Source organism: Helianthus annuus, chromosome 11 (genome assembly GCF_002127325.2).
Source record: "Helianthus annuus cultivar XRQ/B chromosome 11, HanXRQr2.0-SUNRISE, whole genome shotgun sequence".
Taxonomy (NCBI): Eukaryota; Viridiplantae; Streptophyta; class Magnoliopsida; order Asterales; family Asteraceae; genus Helianthus; species Helianthus annuus.
The window spans coordinates 40659548-40680217 of NC_035443.2; the positions used below are offsets into that span (position 1 = coordinate 40659548).

At 39.2% G+C, this 20670-nt stretch overlaps 1 non-coding gene across 1 annotated transcript; it reads left to right on the forward strand.

Moving 5' to 3' along the window:
- The first annotated feature begins 711 nt into the window (after positions 1-711).
- On the forward strand, positions 712-818 carry LOC118484413. The gene has a single exon (XR_004873524.1). It is a non-coding gene; the product is annotated as a small nucleolar RNA R71 (small nucleolar RNA).
- The last annotated feature ends 19852 nt before the right edge of the window (positions 819-20670 follow it).

Consider the following 20670-nt stretch of genomic DNA (forward strand, 5'->3'; position numbering starts at 1 on the left):
GTCTCTCGGCAAAATTTTGAGCTATTTGATTTAATTGTTTTTCTATGTTTTGAATACTAGCTTGTTGATTTCTAAAATTTGATTCTAATTGTAGAAATCTTTCCGAGTTTTTCTTTTCAGTGTCGGAGATGAGGCGAGATACAGTATCTTCAAGCCTTTCTCGTCCACTTTGTTGTTGAGTGAAATTTTGTGGCTCATTTCTTGGTTGTTGAAAGTTTGTTTGTTGGATTTGTTGGTTACTACTATTGCCGGGTTCTCTCCAACCAAGGTTTGGGTGGTTTCGCCATCCTTGGTTGTAAGTTCCCGTTGGGGGACCCGACGGCCTAGGTCTATTATCAATGTAGTTTACCATTTCTTGTTGATCGTCCGTTTCTTTCATACAACTCCAATTTTCATGTGACCCACCACACCCTTCACAAGCCATAACCGAGACTGTTTTTGTCATTTCCAATTTTTTTTATTTTTGAAGAAAGGGCCTCGATTTGGGCTTGTAAAGAAGTGCTTTCATCGACCTTATGGGCGCCCGGGGCAATAGATTTATTCCCCCGGGGGGTGTGCCATTGAAAATTGGTCTGAGCAATTTCCTCAATTTGATTATATATTTCGTGCGGGCGTCGATTACCTAAAAGTCCCCCGGAGCTAGAATCAAGTGTCTGCCTTGTGTGTGGTAACAATCCATTATAGAAAGTGGATACTTGTTGCCATATCGCAAGGCCGTGATGTGGACACTTGCGTAATAACTCCTTGAACCTTTCCCAAGTTTCATATAAGGATTCCCCGTCCTCTTGTGAATATGTATTAATTTCAGTCATTAATTTAGCAGTTTTAGCGGGAGGGAAATACTTATATAGAAATTTTTGGGCTAGTTCATCCCAGGTGTTTACCGATCCAGCTGGGAGGGCGTTGAGCCAAGCTTTCGCTCGGTCTTTTAGTGAGAAAGGAAACATACGGAGGCGGATGGCGTCATTTGATGCTCCGTTGATCCAAAAGGTATCACATATTTCTAAGAAATTAGTGATATGTAGATGGGGATTCTCGTCCGCAAGCCCATGGAAGGTTGCGGAGTTTTGGAGCATTTGTATCAAATGCGGCCGAAGTTCGAAGTTATTAGCTTCAACATTCGGAGCATTGATAGCGGTGCCTAGGTTACCTACGGTGGGTCGTAGATAATCCATGAGGGTACGTTGGTCAGCCATTGGAGGTGGATCACCCGAAACCTTCCCTTGGTTTTTAGCTTTTAATCTTTTTCTGAGAAAGCGTTCGGGTTCTTCTAGAGGTTCTTTTATGTCCTTATTAGAACTGGAGCTCATACACTATGTAAGATTGGCGTCGGGTTCCAAGTCCTGCAATAAAAACAGAAAAGAATGCTGGTCAGAAGGTTCACCACGGCCCCGTGTTCAGCGAACACGGCCCGTGGTCGGAGTTACAGTTAATGTTTTCCAGACCCCAGTTACTGGAAGTTGGACACGGCCCCGTGTTGCACCGACACGGCCCCATGGTCAGCCTTCTGTAACTTGGAAAACTAAAAACTGCCAGTAACGATGCTGGGCACGGCCCGTGTCCGACCAGGCACGGCCCGTGCTGAGCTCTGCAGAAGCTGAAAAACTAAGAAAATCCTAAAAAATTAAAAAGAAAAATAAAAATATGATTAGGCCGTTGATTCCTAACTTTCTTAAAATCCTTGTGTCCCCGGCAACGGCGCCAAAAACTTGATGTGTGTTGGTGTGTATATAATTTAGATATATAATTAAGCCCTTTTTACACCTTTACCCAAGTTTTAAATTTATAAAACACGATATTCACTAACACTAAACACACATATGGGCAAGTGCACCCATCGTGGACGTAGTATAGTGTTGGTAAGATACCGAGGTCGTCCAAGGACACAAGAGCTTTTAATACCGGTTTATCCTCAACATCTAATCAAATCAAAAAGTGAGAAAAATGTTTTTAAACTAAGAAAATAAAAACTAACTAAATGCTGAAAAATAAAATAAAAATAAAAACAGATAGACAAGATGAATCACTTGGCTCCGACTCGTGTATTAGTATAACCTTTGATTATTTTCGCACTTTTGCACTTGTTTAAGAGATTATCTTAGTTATTTTAGTAGGCCCCTTTTTTGAAGGCGACGTTACCCTCAACCCAGTAGTTTGAGTCAGCAAGGATACAATCCTAAAGGGTTGGATTATTGGAAGATAATGAATTAAGTTATTAATGCAAATTATGGTAGGCCCTGCTTTTGGCGGTGACATTACCCTCGGCTAAGTAGTCTGAGTCAGCAGGGATACAGTCCTAAATAGCCGGGTTATAGTATTAATAGTAGTTAACTTATGAGGGGGTCAAAGAGTTTGGATCCCCGCCATCCAATACCTATGGGCATTGAAGGAGATCCTACTAAATTTGACCCAGGTCCCTTGCAGGACCTCTAAACGCTGAACAAGGGCAAGACCCTTACCAAACCGTTCCCTTAACCCCCGACCAGGTAGCCAACATACCTCCATATAGACCGTGGAGATATGAATGGTGAAAATCTTTTATTTTATATAGACAGTAAAATAATGCCAAGACACCACGGACAAACGATAAGGAAAGATCACCTTCAACATAAGCAACTAGTTATTAAAGTCATTAATACAAAACCAAATAAAAAGTGCAAAAGATTAAAAATAAAAAGTATTATACTAAACACTTGTCTTCACCAAGTGATGTAAGAGACTTAGGCAAACATGGCCTTGATTGTCAAGAACTCTTACTATCAATCTTGGATCCCGAGACGACTCACACACTCTACGATGGACAATGGATGATGGTGGTGGATGATGGTGTTATGGTGGTGGTGGGTGGTGGATGAAGTGTGAGAGAGGTGGTGTGCCAAGGGATGAGATGGAATGAAACCAAGCACTCCTATTTATAGGCTGAACAAAAGGCTGGGCACGGCCCCGTGTCCGCTGGACACGCCCCCGTGCCCGTCTGACACTCTCTCTCCTCATTAATTGTAATTCGCAATTACAATTAATGCGCCTGCTGTACTTTCACCACGCCCCCGTGCTCACTGGACACGGCCCCGTGGTGGGCAATAGAAGCTTCTACAAGTTTGTCTTTTCTGCTGCTTCTTGGGCACGGCCCCGTGCTGGCTGAGCACGGGGCATGTTCAGGCTTCTGTTTTCTCTTCTTTGCTTTGGAGGATGCCGTTGAGGGTTCGGGCAGTCTACTTTTATTCCTTTTCTTGTATTTATGCTAGAATTAGTTGTCTTTTTGCTTCTTTTGTGAATTTGAGCTCATTTCATCCTGAAAATACAAAAGGAACACAAAAACACTATTTTTCCAACATTAGTACTTAAAAAGGGTTAGTTTTATGCCTTAATTGATGTAATTTATATGTTGCATTTTACACACATCATCTGTTCATAACCGTAACTGTGGTTTGGATAACACTCCTGCTGTACAAAGCTTTGATCGCCACCGTAACTGAAATTCGAATAACCTTGTAAGCTCTGTTGACAACCGTAACTGTCGTTTGGATAACACTCCTGCTGTACAAAGCTATAGTCGCCACCGTAACCGAAATTCGAATAATCTTGTTGTGCGTAAGGGTCCTCCACAGGGGTATTCAAATCCAGCTTCACCGTGTTATCACGATAACGAATGCCAGATACAACCTCTGTCTCCCTCAAGTTGGACGACACCGGTTTCTCAAACGAGTCAGAAATAGCGGTCCCCTCGTAAGAATCAGGAACAACTGACTCGTCAGAATATTGACCGAAAAGATAGTTACTTAACCACGACATCGTTTTTTTCAAAACATGTAACTAATAGAGCAAAGAAGATCGACAAAAAACAAATCGAATGATGAATGTCGAGTCTGTGCAGGGATTTAAAGGCAGCATTTGGGGTCGAAGCGCCGCGCTTTGGCCATAGCGCGGCGCTTAGGGTTCATGGGGCAACTGAAACCTCGTACACCTTTATGTCTCTGCATGTCAGTCAGTCATTCAAACCTCGTATCACCTTTTGTCGACCTAAGCGCCCCGCTTTGGCCGTAGCGCGGCGCTTAAGGGTGTGAAAATTATTTTTGACGTGTGTAATTAGCATGTACCAAAGATATACATAAGACTGGAATCCCAACCATTTAAAAGAACAATTTTACTATAGAACAATTTTCTTTTGCTACACCCTACATGTTTAGTTATGATTGCATAACCTTATTCAACTTCCAATGATAAGATTCCTAAGATACGTATTAGACAACCGATGGAGATCTATGCCAGAAGCATCAACTACGATTTATATCTACTATTTATTTGTTGCTAAAAAACTAGGACTTTTAACATAAAATTGTCGTCATATATATTTTTAAATTAAATAAAAAAGGATATAGATACCAATATAATTATATTCTTGTTTCACTCAAAATTTAGCCATTATAAGGATATTCTTGTTTCACTCAAAATCTAATCTAACCTAACTACTATAATAAAAGAATTCAATTTTTTAACACGTGTCATTCATTAAAGTATCTCAAATTTATATTTATTTAAATAAATAATAAATTAATATTAAATCTTATCATACTTTAATAAAATATTATCCTCAAATCTAAATTGTTAATTTAATATATTTTTAAAACAAATAACTCTCTTATCTACTTATCTTATATTAAATATATAAATAATAAATTAATATTAAATGTTATCCTAATTTATTAAATACATAACATTTTTTATTATTTGGTATACAAAATTATGTTTATTCAACTCGAGTAAAACGCGAGGTTTTTAAGGATATATTTTTTTTTTTATTATTTGATAGATTTTTCAACCCGACTATACACGAGTTTTTTTAAAGATACGACGTTTTTAGTATTTAATATACAAAATTACATTTATATAGGATATAATTTTTTATTATTTGGTAGATTTTTCAACCCGACTATACACGGGTTTTTTAAAGATACGACGTTTTTAGAATTTAATATACAAAAATACATTTATTTAATCTGTGTAATACACATGGTTTTTAAAGATCTAACTCTTTTTTATATCTATTCAACACGTGTAATATACGGGGTTTTCAAGGATGTAATTTTTTATTATTTGGTATATTTATTCAACCCGATTATACACGGGTTTTTTTAAAGATACGACATTTTTAGTATTTAGTATACAAAATTACATTTATTTAATCTGTGTAATACACATGGTTTTTAAAGATATAACTTTTTTATATTATTTGATGTATAAAATTACACTTATTTAACCCGTACAATATAAAAGGTTCATAAAGATATAAGTTTTTATTATTTAATATATAAAATTTCATTTATTCAACCCGTGTAATATAAGTAGATTGTTTTATTCCATTTTAGTCCTTTAAGTCTATTTTTTAGCCTTTTTATTGCACCATCATTGTGCAAATAAATACAAGGTAGTCTTTTTATCGAGCCAAAAAATTATATTTAGCTCAACTTTGATGAATACACGTTTTAATAAACGGAAAACAACCAATAAAATACTTTTAGCATCAAATGGAAGGCAAAAAAAGTATAATAATTACAATATATGTTATTCATTTTAATGTAATACATTATTATTTAATGTTAATTTTCTATAAGCAATGTGTACAGGAGGCAAATAACATTCTCATAAGAACAACCTCAATAGGTTTTTCATGATCTCCAAGAACGATGACAAGGCTCGTTTGAGCCATTCTTGACTATTGGGCAAGAATGTTTTTAGGAAACCGTCCATACACATGAATGCCAAGAATGGCTTGGTGGTAAAGTCGGTTTGTTTTTCAATTACATCATATATACATAGAGAGCAATAAGTATTTACGCATAAATAAAATGATGATCAAGTGGTAATATTTTTTGGTGGTTTGAGTCTCTTAATATGTGATTTTATGTTTAGTCTCTTAAATATGTGTTTTTATGTTTATCATCCTGCAACAAAATTTACTTATATTATATTTTTATGAATATTTAATATCTTAAATTTCACTTATATTATCTATCTTGATTGATTGAATATTATTTATCTTGATTGATAAATTTTTATGATTTTATCTTGATACAAATCTAAAACAGAATCCTTGAAAACTTTCATCTCATCCGCCACCCACGTGATTTCCCACGTCTTCTTTCAACGAATTAAAAATTAAAAAAAGGTACAAATATTGTTTTTTTTTCGTATTTTCTTCTAAAATTAAGAATGGAAAAATCATAAGAACTAGTGCTTTTCAATGACGCGCGTTGCGCGAAAGGCATTGGTGTTTTCGACCGACATCATCCTGCAACTCTTCTTTTAACTGTTTCACTTCTTGCAAAGACTGAACGTAGACCCTAACTCTTGTTTCACCACTTAATCACTGTAAAAATTACAGGATTCATGTTTGGGGCATGGGTTGACACATGGACTTCGAGCCTCCCCGCTGGTGAGTGACATGTTGGGTCGGTTAAGAAAAAAAAAAGCCTAAAGCGTTAGGTAGATTTCGAACAGGGTGAGCTTGTCAAACGGCTTCCGCTCCTTGCCCCGGAACTCGATGTTGGCCACCGCCACCCGGTTTTCGTGACTTATATCACCACCCGGGACGCTATCGTAGTAGGCTTTAAAACGGTCGAGCTTCGGTCGTAGCTTGCGCCACTTGTGTTGGCACACGTTTAAATTGTGCCGGTAGCTAGCGAAAGCTTCCGGCCAGCAACGGGTCTCACCGGGTTGGCGGCCCTTCATCGCGTTGTGCCGGTATCAAGTGTGGGTAGCGGGTTCGGGTAGATGGAGTGAAGGGTTGGGGTAGTGATGTGGACAGGCGGTGGGGTTGGGGGGTTTTATAATGACTTGGGTGAACCGTTTGGCCAAGCCAAACGGTTATTTTTTAAAATTTAAACCTAGCCGCTATGGCCTAGCCAACCCAGCCAATGAGAGCCGGCCACGAAGGACCGCTAGGCATGCCCAACGCCCGGGCTGAAACTCCCGCCCAAGGGGCCACGCCGAAACTCAAACCCACCCGGAGTGGTGACTTGGGCATTTGTACCTAAACCACGTCCCAACTATCGCCCCATACCTCATAGTCTAATAAATGAATATAAGGTATTGCTGAATATAAAAAAAATCATATAATAAATAAATTGGCCAAACTGTTATTTTTTTAAAATTTAAACCTGGCCGCTATGACCTAGCCAACCCAGCCAATGAGAGCCGGCCACGGAGGACCGCTAGGCATGCACAACGCCCGGGCTGAAACTCCCGCCCAAGGGGCCACGCCGAAACTCAAACCCACCCGGGGTGGTGACTTGGGCATTTGTACCCAAACCACGTCCCAACTCTTGCCCCATACCTCATAGTCTAATAAATGAATTATAAGGTATTGCTGAATATAAAAAAAAAACATATAATAAATAAATAATTAAAAAAATCATTGAATGAAATACTGTTCATTCAGTTTGTAATTTATCATATAGTAATTAGTAAATACATTACCAAAAGTAATCATTGTATTTTATTAATTTACTAGGTTAGAACCTCGTGTATTACACAGGTTAAATAAATGTAATTTTTTATACTAAATAATAAAAAAATATATCTTTAAAAATCTCGTTTATTACACGGGTTGAATAAATGTAATTTTATATACCAAATAATAAAACAATATATATTTAAAAATCTCGTTAATTACATGGGTTGAATAAATGTAATTTTATATATTATATATTAAATAATAAAAAAAGTTATATTTTTAAGAACCCCGTGTATTGTACGGTTTGAGTAAAAAAAGTTACATTTTTAAGAACCTCGTGTGTATTTTAAAAAACCACGTGTATTACACGACTTGCATAAATGTAATTTTGTATAGTAAAAAATAAAAATGTTATATCTTTAAAAAAACCTCGTTTATTACACGGGTTGAATGAGTCTAATGAAAATTTATATCTTTAAAAAACTAACATTCTCGATGTACGATGGATGGGGTGATTGCGATGATGTTTCTTATAAATGTAACGTAAGCATAGTGATTACCGAATTTGAGTTGAGAGTTGAACACGAAAATAACAGTATAGAACCAATAAACATTGATTAATATTGTTGTTTACCCGTTATAAACATTTTTGAAATAGGTTCTACCCTTAACTACTTTACTTTAGTAAAATAAATAAATCATTTACATTATATTAATTTATATTTAGCGTACATCTTTTGTTAATTTCAGGATAAATAATTTTGAAATCTGATAAATATTTTAAAATATTGTATTATCTCCTATACGAATTGTTTAAATTTATATTAAATTTAGTTTTATAATTATCTTTTAACTGATATTAATTATCTATAAAAAATAAATGGCTTCAATGAATGACATGTGTCCTGTTATTGATTTCTTTTATTATATAGTATAAATAGATTAGTTTAATTGTTTCAAAATCTCACAATAAAAGGAAACCATACGACTATTTCGTGTTAAACTTAGGGGTTGTTTGATAGCCTCTGAATGGTCATTAAGAGGCTAACTCTTAATGGAACCATTAAGAATTTTACCAATGAGAAGGTAGAAGAATGTGACATGTGATGATTTACTATTCAGAGGTTACCTCTTAACCATTCAGACTTGAGGTTACCTCTTATTCATTCAAAGGTTTTAAACCATTAAGAGGTAGCATCTGAATGGTCATTAAGAGGCTACCAAACAGCCCCTTAGGCACTTTTCACTAGCTAGACAATGATGTTGAAATACTATTAATTTTTATGCCGGTTAGTACGGATGAGCATGGTACCAGAGTGGTACTCGTACTGAAAGCAACGGTACCAAAACACGGGGAAAATGGATACCGACATCGGTACTGGTACCAAATATATCGATCGGTATGATAGCGGTACCGAAAAACGAGGAAAATGGGTACATGTACCGAGTATACCGGTATGGTACCAATACCGGTACCGAAAAACAGGGAAAATGAATACCGTATCAAATATACCCGGTACGATACCGGTACCAAATGCTCATCCCTACCTATTAGACTCACAAAGTCGGGGTGTAAACGGGTCACGTTGCTCATGAATTATTTAAGACATCATCATCATCATACTCAGTAGATCCCACCAATAGTAAAGGTAAGGTAGGGTCTTGGGAGGGTAAGATGTAGACAGCCTTACCTCTACCTATTAGAAATTGAGAGACTGCTTCCAGTGAGACCCTCGACTCGATAGTAGTTTTGCGTCAAGCCTTGGACATAAGGCACATAACAGTCAGCAATTAAGACAAAGGTCGATTAGTGCATGTACTCCCTTGTCTTTCGGCTACCATCGCCACCGCATGATGCATGGTTAACCATCCCCCTCTTTTAACGTTATTTTCACGAAATTAGTAAAATAACGTTAAAATTAGTGCACTTTCACTTTTACCCCCCGAGCGCCCACACATATATACATTAATATGCTCATACCGCTAGCGAGGCGTTTCATGAATTACTCAAGACAAACCTGTTAAAAGTTTAAACAAACCTTAGCCTAAAATTAAGCCCGTTTCCCAAACAATCCCAAGCCTCTCTTATCAACCCCGAGTAAACTCCTAAGCTAAACGAACATACTTTTTGTGTAACTTTAATACATATATATCTATAGAGTTATACTATTATATATAAAATATGATAAGCGCTCACTTAGCATGCAAGAAGTACAGGGATCATTACCTCGCATCTTCAAGTGTTTTAATTTAGTTTCTATTCTCTTCAACAGAGGTAAGGTTTGTCTATCCCATTCTCCTAGATTCTATCGTTAACTTTGCTATTTGTGTGATTTACTGGGCATGATTGTTGTCACGCCCCAACCGATGACGGAAACATCGGGGTGCGGCACTGAGCGAAACAGATTGTCAAGAGAAATTCCATAACAACTAAATTACCGGATAGTTAATATTATGTCCCATACCATAACCTATCAAGCAATCAATTATTACAGACATAGATATTATCCAAACAAAACATTGTTCCGACAACTCAGATTTAAATAAATAAACTGTCTTTGTTTCTAGACTCTCCTACTCGATTTCATGAAAGCAAGCAACATCGTAGCATCTCAAACACCTGTCACATACGTTAAAATAAAGTCAATACACATACTGTAAAGGTGAGCATACAAGTTTGATAGTATAATAGAGTTCGAAATCGTTTACGCATAACCAGCATGTAACATGTACTAAGTGAAAGCTAGTAGGTTATCGACAGAGAAATATGCACAGACGTGACTACGAGTTGTAGAATGTGTAACACATATCCCACTGGGACACGTGAAGTAAAGCCCTTAACAACCCCTGTCCACGACAGGTGCTGCGTCCAAACTATAGTATTATCATTGCTAAGGTGTCAGGAAACAATCACTTTGTTAACATAACATACAAGCATTCATCGAATAACACGTAACATGCAATAACGGTCAGCGTATAAATAGTATTTGCGTTGTGTGATCGATGTGATTTGAATATAGAAAACGTATGTAACACCCAAAAGTGCGTAAAACAAAATGGGATCGAGTATACTCAAAGATAGCGTTTAAGCTAACAAACACTGTCTTGGATTGAAAGGAGCGCTGAGAAGTCAGCCTGAACAGTTAACGATAGCATAAGCGAATGAACGGTGCGTAAAACGATGAAAAGTGACCAAGTGTCGAACGGTAATCCGATCGGATGGCAATCCGATCGGATGGTCATTCGATCGGATGTCAATCCGATCGGATGGCCATCGGTTGGATTGACATCTTGTTTGGTAAGGATGTGTTTGTGTATGATGGATTTGAAGTTTTCGTTGTAGCATTTTGAAAACAGAGAAGTATCTCTACCTTTCAGGTCGTTTGATCGAACGGCAGTTCGATCGGGTGGCGATCCGTTCGGCGAGACATTTCTCAGAGAACAAGTTCACAGCAGGATTGTCACTCGATCAGATGGTCTATCGATCAGATGGCAAACCGTTAGAACTGACTATACAGTGAACATGTTGAAAATTGTTAAGTGTTGAACCTCAAGTGCAATCCGATCAGATTGCAACTTGAAGATTTGTTAAGTTTTGAAAATTTTGCGGTTTGATCGAGACGATATGATAACGCATTAAACAACAGAAACCCTATCATGACCCCAATGATCCGATCGAACAGGAATCACCCTAGTCCGGTCAGTTAACTGTTCATGTTTAACCCGGAATTAGTTGTCTCTTAGATAGAAATCAGATCTCAAACCAACACCTCACTAAGAATGAGTAGAAGATCAGAACAAGCTTCGATTCAATCGGTTTTAAGTGCATTGAGTGCAAAAGAGTTGAAAGAAAGTTGGAAAAACCATGTTTCAATCCTTTTAACTTCGAAAATGTTTAGATCTATGCGAAAACATGGTTTAATCATGTGGAAATCCTTCAGATCAGAGTTGTTCTTGGTGGAATAAGGCCAAAACTTGAAGTTCATAAGAACTCCATGATGACGTCACCCTAGAACACCTCAAATCTGCTGATTTCACGGTTAAAACTTAAGATTCAAAGGTGAAAAAGATGAAGAAGTGCGTGTAGATCATAGAAGTATAAGATTTGAGTTGAAAACTTACAAGAATCGCGAGAAATCGAGAGAAAAGAGGGCTTGAACTCTGCTGGTCGAGTGAGGGAGCTGTCACATCACAAATGATGTGACAGAGGGGTATTTATAGGTTGCCAAAAAGGGAAAGGAGGGGCAAGTGTCGGATAGGATGCACCTCGATCGGATAGCACCTTGATCGGATGGCAATCCGATCGGATGGCCATTCGATCGAGTGGCTCCGACGAGTTGTGTTTTGGCGTTTCGTTTCGCTTCGCGTGTTGAGCGTTGTGATGCGTTTGAGCGAGCGTGCGATGCGACAGTATTAAACATTAATTACAAATAACTTAACTGATACTCACTATATCTAACATACAATCATCCGAAGTAAATTGCGTTTAGCGTTTGCGATTGCGATAGAGTTGCTATTGCGTTTCGATTAATCACCATAAAACATAAACATAGATAAACATGCACAAGTAACACATAAATAGCACACACACATGTAAAACAATATCCAGAACGCATAATTCGAGTTGCGAATGCGATTGCGATGCGATTAGCGATAAAGCGATAAAACATGCGGTAAACATCGATTATTCACAGATACTCCACATAATACAACTAAAGCAATTAAAAATAAAAGATTCGCTTACAAGTCAAGAAGCACAAATCAGTAGTTAAGCAAGGGGTAACAGATCGCAATTAGCAATCTTTTCTTCCTTTGACTTTGACTTTGACTTGTACTTTGATTTTCGTAACACGGGGTGTTACAGCCTCCCCTACATATGGGAATTTCGTCCCGAAATTAGGTTTTAGCCGTAACAAACAACTGCGGAACTTCGCCTTCATGTCGCTTTTGAGTTCCCAGGTGAACTCTGCGCCACATTTGCCTTCCCAGCGGACCTTCACAATGGAAATGTGTGAGCGCCTGAGCTGCTTGGTTTCTCGGTCCATGATCTCGACAGGCTTCTCCACGAAGTGTAATGTTTCATCCACTTGTAGATCCTCAAGTGGAACTTGTAAATCATGCTCCGCCAGGCACTTTCTGAGGTTCAAAACGTGGAAAGTCGGGTGGACGTTGCTAAGTTCCTCCGGTAGTTCGAGTCTGTAGGCCACTTTTCCGATCCTTTCCAGAATCTTAAAGGGTCCCACATATCAAGGCGCGAGCTTTCCTTTCTTGCCGAATCTGACCACACCCTTCCAAGGTGATACATTTAGAAGTACGTGGTCGCCAACGTCAAATTCAAGGGGCTTGCGGCGTCTATCGGCGTAACTTTTCTGATGACTCCGAGCTTTCAGCAGATTGTCTCGAATTTAGAGGATTTTGTCAGTCGTTTCTTGCAACAGCTCAGGACTGGTTATTTGCGAGTCTCCGATCTCGTGCCATACAATAGGCGATCGACATCTTCTTCCATATAATGCCTCAAACGATGCCATTTGAATGCTAGAATGGTAACTGTTATTGTACGAGAATTCGACTAAGGGTAAGTATGCGTCCCAATTACCACCGAAATCTATGACACACGAGCGAAGCATGTCTTCAAGGGTACGGATCGTTCTTTCAGTCTGACCGTCTGTTTGGGGATGGAAAGCGGTACTTAGATTAAGTGTAGTGCCGAGAGCAGATTAAAACGTTTCCCATAGACGCGAGGTAAACCGACCATCGCGGTCAGAGATGATGTCGCGAGGCGTCCCATGTCGACAAATGACCTCGTCGGTGTAGATTCGGGCTAATTTTTCTACCTTAAATTCTTCTCGTATCGGCAGAAAGTGAGCAGATTTTGTCAAACAATCAACGACAACCCAGATGCTGTCGTGACCTGACGACGTGCGCGGAAGTTTCGTTATGAAGTCCATAGCTATACTCTCCCATTTCCACATAGGAATCTCGGGTTGGTACGAGTAAGCCAGAGGGTCTTTGGTGTTCGGCCTTGACTTTCGAGCAAGTCAGGCACTTCGAAACGTAGAGAGCGATATCTTTCTTCATGCCCGGCCACCAGTATTTGTAGCGAAGGTCCTGGTACATTTTATCGGCACCGGGATGAATAGAATATCGAGATTTGTGGGCTTCGTCTAGCAGAATCTGTCGTAAGTCGGTGCGCTTGGGAATCCAAATTCGGTCTAGATAATGGAATATCCCATTCGACTTATTTACTAACTGGGCTCCATCGTTCAGAATCCTTTCCTTCTTCAAAGTGTGTTCGGTCAAACAAGCATGTTGGGCGTCACGGATAAGAGTTTCGAGATGGTGCTGGGCGTGAACATTACGAATGCTATGCAAATAGCTTCTTCTGCTGAGGGCGTCGGCAACGACATTTGCTTTGCCAGGATGATAAAGGATCTCACAGTCGTAATCGTTGAGAAGTTCTACCCATCGGCGTTGGCGCATATTCAGTTCTTTTTGGCTGAGGATGTGTTGTAGGCTCTTATGATCTGTGAAGATCGTAAACTTGGTTCCATAAAGGTAGTGTCACCAAATTTTCAATGCAAAAACAACTACGCCTAGCTCGAGGTCGTGGGTTGTATAGTTCTTTTCGTGGATTTTGAGCTGACGAGACGCGTAAGCGATAACCTTGTCTCGTTGCATTAGAACACAACCAAGACCAAGGTTCAAGGCATCGCAGTAGACAAAGAAGTCATCGTTTCCGTCGGGTAAAGCGAGAACAGGAGCATTGCAGAGCATATGCTTGAGAGTTCGAAAGGCAATCTCTTGTTCAGTTCCCCAAACAAAAGGCTTGTCTTTATGCGTGAGAGAAGTAAGCGGCACGACGATTTTAGAGAATCCTTCGATAAATCGACGGTAAAAGTCCGAGAAAAGAACGGACTTCAGACGGGCTGTTAGGTGTAACCCAACTCTTAACAGCTTCGATCTTCGCGGGGTTGACGTGAATACCTTGACTATTGACAATGTGACTGAGGAATTGAACCTCCTCTAGCCAGAATTTGCACTTGGAGAACTTGACATAGTGTCGATTCCCCCTTGGAGTAGCTCGAGAACCAAACGTAGATGTTGCGCGTATTCGGTTTTCGACTTGGAATAGATCAGGATATCATCGATGAACACGATGACGAAGCGGTCGAGAAAAGGTTTACATACGTGATTCATCAGATCCATGAAAACCGCATGTAACACCCCGAAAACGGGTTTGTTAATCAAACCATATTAATACTAAAAGACGGGTAAATTACCATAATGGTAAAAGTAACCCGGTGAATATTAGGATTTTTAAATAAATTAGCCTAATATTAAATAAAAGCTGAAAGGAAGCTTTTAAGAAAATAAAATTTATAGAAACCCGAGTTAATGGGACTTAAAATGAACTGAGTCATAAATTCCCCGAACCCACTAATTTAACTAGGAATGTTTAACCTAGTTAATGAGTGGAAATGGTGTTAGAAATCAGTAGGTTGTAGCCTACTTAATAACTAACCAAACAAGAGGGGCCAAATATGGATAGACTTGAAAGTTAATTAATAAAAAGGGTTTTAAAACAAAACACACACACAAACTGTGTGTTCTGTACGTCGACCAGGAGGTTCCCCAGGAACCTAAACCCTAACCTCATTCAAAACCATCAAATTGAAGGCTCAAACGAAGCTTAAATTCACAATCGAACGTGAATTAACGATCACCCGAACAAGAGGATCATAAGGTATGTAAAATCTTGATGATTCGTGGAGTTGTAAAAATTTGATAATCATCCTAATCGCGAATTAGGCATGGATTAGAGAAGCTATGGCTAGATAAATTATGTATACTTGCTTAGGAACAAAACCCTAAGTGAAAATCATACATAACATGCTATAAATTGAAGGATTTGATGATTTACCACATTAGGTCAAGTGGGTTTTAATCGCAGGAAGAACTTGATGATATAATTATGTTTAGGATCATCATATACGATTGTAATCAAGAAATGCTTGAACAAAATAGTGTGTTCAAGTACATGATCATTACTTACTAGGAATTGGGTTTGTATGATAAAAATGAAAATGATGATATATTCTTGATTAGAATGATGTTTAATATCATCACGTGTTAAAATGATTAAACCGGTAACATAAGAATGATGCTTATCGGATAATTTATAAAGTATATGATCGAATGATAAATTCGACATAAGAAGTATAGGATGGAATAGTCGTAAATGATTATGACTAATCTAACCATCTTACAAATAACAATGATAGTTTGGCGCTTAACAAGCTAGGTGGAAGCTTGGAAATGAAGCGGGTTAAACGAATCAGGAATGAAGGAAAAGCATAATCTGGATGCTAGGTAAGTAAAGCTTACATCTTTTATTTAATACCTATTGGTTTTATAGGTTATGAATAATAAAAAGTTTTGTTTGAAGTATGATGTTCCGACACGACATGTGCGGTTTGGAACAAAATACAATGATAATGAACCATGTTTAATGGTTAAAAAGAGCTAATACGGCTATTTAGTCATGAAATGACTAAAAGATAATGAGTTTTTAATGAGTACCTTATAAGGTAAACCAATACAAATAATAAGGGTAAAACGGTAAATTGGTCACTCGTTGACTAGAACCGTTAGTGTTGAAAGACACTTTATGGCGTAAGTCATAATGGGTCAAAGAGTTAAGAAAATTGTTTATAAGTAAATTGACTGTACGGTGTAAACCGGTGCTAGTCGTGTAGACGAGATTATAATAAATCCATCTCGCAAAGATATATGGCCATTTAGACCAAACGGGTCAAAAGGTGAAATTATCACCCTTTGACAATATCGACTAATGGTTTGTCGAGTTGTATGATTTTAGGAATAAATAGCACATGGATGTTTACATCGCTATTACTTAGCGGCCACTAAGGCAAGGTATTAAAACAGGTCCATATATTGATCCGAGCAGGTATGTATAATGATTCAACTCATCATGTAGGACTTGAGGTTCTATAAGAGTTAGACAAGGTTAAAATATAGATATTCGGTTATCTTTTAGGTAAACCGAATAAATGGAGTTATGATTATGGTGTTTTAGAAACATATTGGTTTCTAAACAAGATTATAGTTAAAAGGTCGGATTTTTGGGTCAAACAAGTATTTAAAAGTCCTTCGTTGTATAAGAAGGATGAAAATTGACCAAAAAGCCCTTATAAGCTAAATTGAACAAACGACCTTTAAAGGTTGTTTGAAAACGAGCTTTATGAGTAAATAAATACTTAGAATAAGTATAGAAAGTGAAAGATGCAAATACTTGGGTCAAATGACTCTATATGAGTCTTTGCCGTAAAACGATGATCCGAGAGGTAAAACTCGGAACATATGGATTTCCACATTAAATCCACCACACATATAGTTGTGGTGGAAGATTACTTGATAAGAAATGTAGGAATACGATGCTAGAAATGAATGAAAGCGATTTTAAGCTTTAAAGTGCTTAAATACCCTTAAAGGGTCAAAATAAGCACCTGAGCGTAAACGGGCTTTAATTATGTAAGAAGCCTGTGATTTGAGACAATATGATAGGAGATATTGAAATTATGAATTTCATGAGTTTAAAGACCAAATAAACATGTTTGTTTGATAAAATCACGAACGGGTCAACATTTGATAAAAAGGGTACTAAGCCGAAGACTTAAAAGTTTGAAATTTTGTTAATCCGGATGTTGGATTTTAACTCCATAAGATGGAGAATTAAATTACGGTCACGTAGGAAAAAGAATCGTGTAAAACGGATCAAAAACGAGAGAGTTATGCTCGTTTCCGTAAAATTGGGGTATGCTGGGAATATGCAGCAGCAGCTGCAAACATTCTGGACAAATTAGGGTGTCGCGCCGCGCGACGGGGGAGGCCTTAGGCCGTCGCGCGACGCCACGGGGTGCCAGATACGCGAAAATTCGTTATTTAACCGTTTATGCATTGCGAACCCATTGAAATGCGTTTTAAGCTACGTATGACTAATCTAACTCATGTTTTTATGAGTTGTAGGTAAAATTCTTGTACCGGAGGACGATCAAGCTCAGCGATGAACCGAACATATAAAGAACAAAGCTTCCGTGAATAGTTTCGTTGTCACGTTTTAAATGACGAATTAAATTACAAAATGTTGAAATGTTTTATTTAGTAAAATGTTTTAACAAACTCGCATTTTTAAGTGTATGTTTAATCTGAAATAAACTATGATAATCGAAATTTATTTGATAATTGTATAAAATGGACTAAGGGTCTTACACCGCAGGTGCGTTGGTTAAACCAAAGGGCATAACAACGAACTCATAGTGGTCGTAACGAGTGCGAAAGGCGGTTTTGGGTATATCCTCCTCTTGAATGTGTAGTTGGTGATAGCCTGAGCGTAGATCGATCTTAGAGAAACATGTAGCACCTTGTAGCTGGTCAAACAAATCATCAATTCGAGGCAGGGGATAGCGATTCTTGATTGTCAGCTTATTCAACTCCCTATAGTCGATGCACATCCGGAACGACCCGCCCTTCTTTTTGACGAAAAGAACTGGTGCGCCCCAAGGAGAAGTGCTAGGGCGAATGAAGCCTTTGTCAAGAAATTCCTGGAGCTGACTCGAGAGTTCACGCATTTCGGACAGAGCGAGTCGATAAGGAGCTCTAGCAACAGGATTGGCTCCAGGAATGAGATCAATACAAAAGTCGATATCACGACTCAGAGGTAAACCAGGTAACTCATCAGGAAATACAATTGGAAACTCACGAACTACAAGCACCTTGTCTATTTCCTTTTCTTTCTTTTCTTTCTCCGCTACTACGATGTTAGCCAAGAAAGCTCTGTATTCCTTGCGGAGATACTTGCTCGCTTGGGTACATGACATAAGTTTGAGACCTTTCGAAGGAGTTTCACCATACACACAAAGTTGATCACCATTAGCGAGCGAGAATCGATTCATCTTATCAAAGCAAACAACTTCAGCATGGTTTTCATGAAGAAAGTCCATGCCTATTATGATGTCAAAACTACCGAGCTGCATCGGAATAAGATCGATAGGGAAAACGTGATTGTTGAGTTCGAGAGTACAATCACGAAGAACAGAATTGACAGCGACAGTTCTTCCGGTGGCAACTTCAACATCGAACGTCGAGGGGAGATGGGCGCGCTTACGATTAAGGAGCTTTTCGAATTCAAACGATACAAAACAGTTATCGGCTCCAGTATCAAACGAACATGAAGCATATATACCATTCAGAAGGAACGTACCGTTAACCACATTGTTGTCTCCTTGAGCCTGGTGGACATTGACGTTGAAAGTACGTCCGCCGGCTGCTGGCTGCTGCTGCTGTTGCTGTTGCTGGGGCTGCTACTGTTGCGGCTCTTGCTTCACCACTCAATTCGGGCACATGTTTGCGAAATGGTTGGGATAACCACACGCAAAGCAAGCTCTAGCGTGGATCGCGGGTGCAGGAGCCGCTTGTTGGCCTTGAGGAGCAAGAAGTAGAGCTTGTTGAGCAGGAGCTTGACCTTGAGCTGGAGCTGGAGCATGAGCTTGACGTGGACCTGTACGGCAGTTGGCGGTGAAGTGGCCATACATGTTGCAATGCACACAGTATCTGCAAGCAATTCCCACTAGATGGTGATAAGTACAAGTAGGGCAAACCGGGTGAGGACCAGTATATGCACGCTTAGCCGGCGGTGCGTTGGTGACCGGTGCCGCTACTTGGCGGTGTTGAGGCTGCGGTTGCGCATGTACTGCTTGGAGTGGAGCGGCAGCGGTGACAGCGCAATTCTTACTACTATTGTTGTTGTTTTTTCTCTTGCGGCGGGAGGACTTTGAATACTGTGGTGCGGTGGCGGCTTCAGCGGTGGGAGCAGTGGTGACTTGGTGAAGATTCTTGTAGGCCTTATCGAAGTAACCAGACTTAACTCGCTTATCGTAGATCTCAGCAGCAAGCAGGTAGGTTTCCTCAATAGTTTTTGTCTTTGCAGCTTGAACGAAATCAGCCACGCAATCCAGAAGAGCACGGATATACTTCTTGATGGTGATTTCAGGCGTAGTAACTTGACCTGGACAGATTATACTCAGCTGCTTGAAGCGAGCAGTTAAACCAGCGTTGTGACCATCCTTCTGCTTGATATGCCAGAACTCGTCCTCCAACTTTTGGCGCTCGTGGGATGGGCAGAACTCTTGCATCATGATGTCCTTTAACTCATCCCATGTCAGCCCGTAAGCTGCATCATTTCCGCGCTTGTTTCTCTCGGCCGTCCACCAATCTAGAGCTCGGGATTGGAAGACGCCGATGGCGTTAAGAGTGCGAAGATTATCAGGACAGCCACTCTGGCGCAGGGTGACTTCGATTGAGTTAAACCATTGAAACATGGTCGTAGGCCCATCTTCGTCGGTAAATTCTTTCAGGCCGCAGGCTTTGAAATGCTTGAAGCTAAAAGTGGCTTTAGGCGAATCAGTCCGGGACTCTTCAGAAGACTTGCTACCGTTTTCATTCAGCTCACTAATGATCTGCGGAATGACTTTCGCAATTTGCTTGGCGACCAAAGAAGCGATATGCTTGTCTTCATGATTTCGGCGAGCAGATCGGGAATGAAAGGATCCAAATGACAACATTGTCTGCAACAGACATCGCCATAGGACTCAATCACAATTTCGATTAAGTCGAGTATAAATTCTCACTCCGCTCTAAACTACTTCATATAAAGCTCAGAAACTCAATCAATCATATAAACACATATTCACGTAGGCACATAAACCACAGAAGCACATAAGCACAGAAGCACGTAGTCCACGTAAGCACAGAAACAAGCAATCCACTGTATTTTGCACGTATTCACCTATCCTTCAAAGCTGCGTAAAGCGATCGAGAGTTGCGAGTGCGAATAGCGAGATAGCGAGTAACATAGCATGGATCCACAAATAGTGATTTGTTAACGTTTTGAGATAGATGTGCAGTGCGAGTCGTGTGTGTCGATCAAAGCGAAAGCGAAAAGCGAATAAATCGCTAGAAATCAAAACACATAAACGGATAAAATCACAAGAAACACATAAAATCCACATAAGAGCGACAAATATCAGAGTTAGCGACGGCGAACTCTAGAATCGAAACACATAAAATCAAGAATTAGATTGTCTCGGCTTGATAGACGTTGACTATCCAAAATGATTCGACTATTCACAAGGACTTTT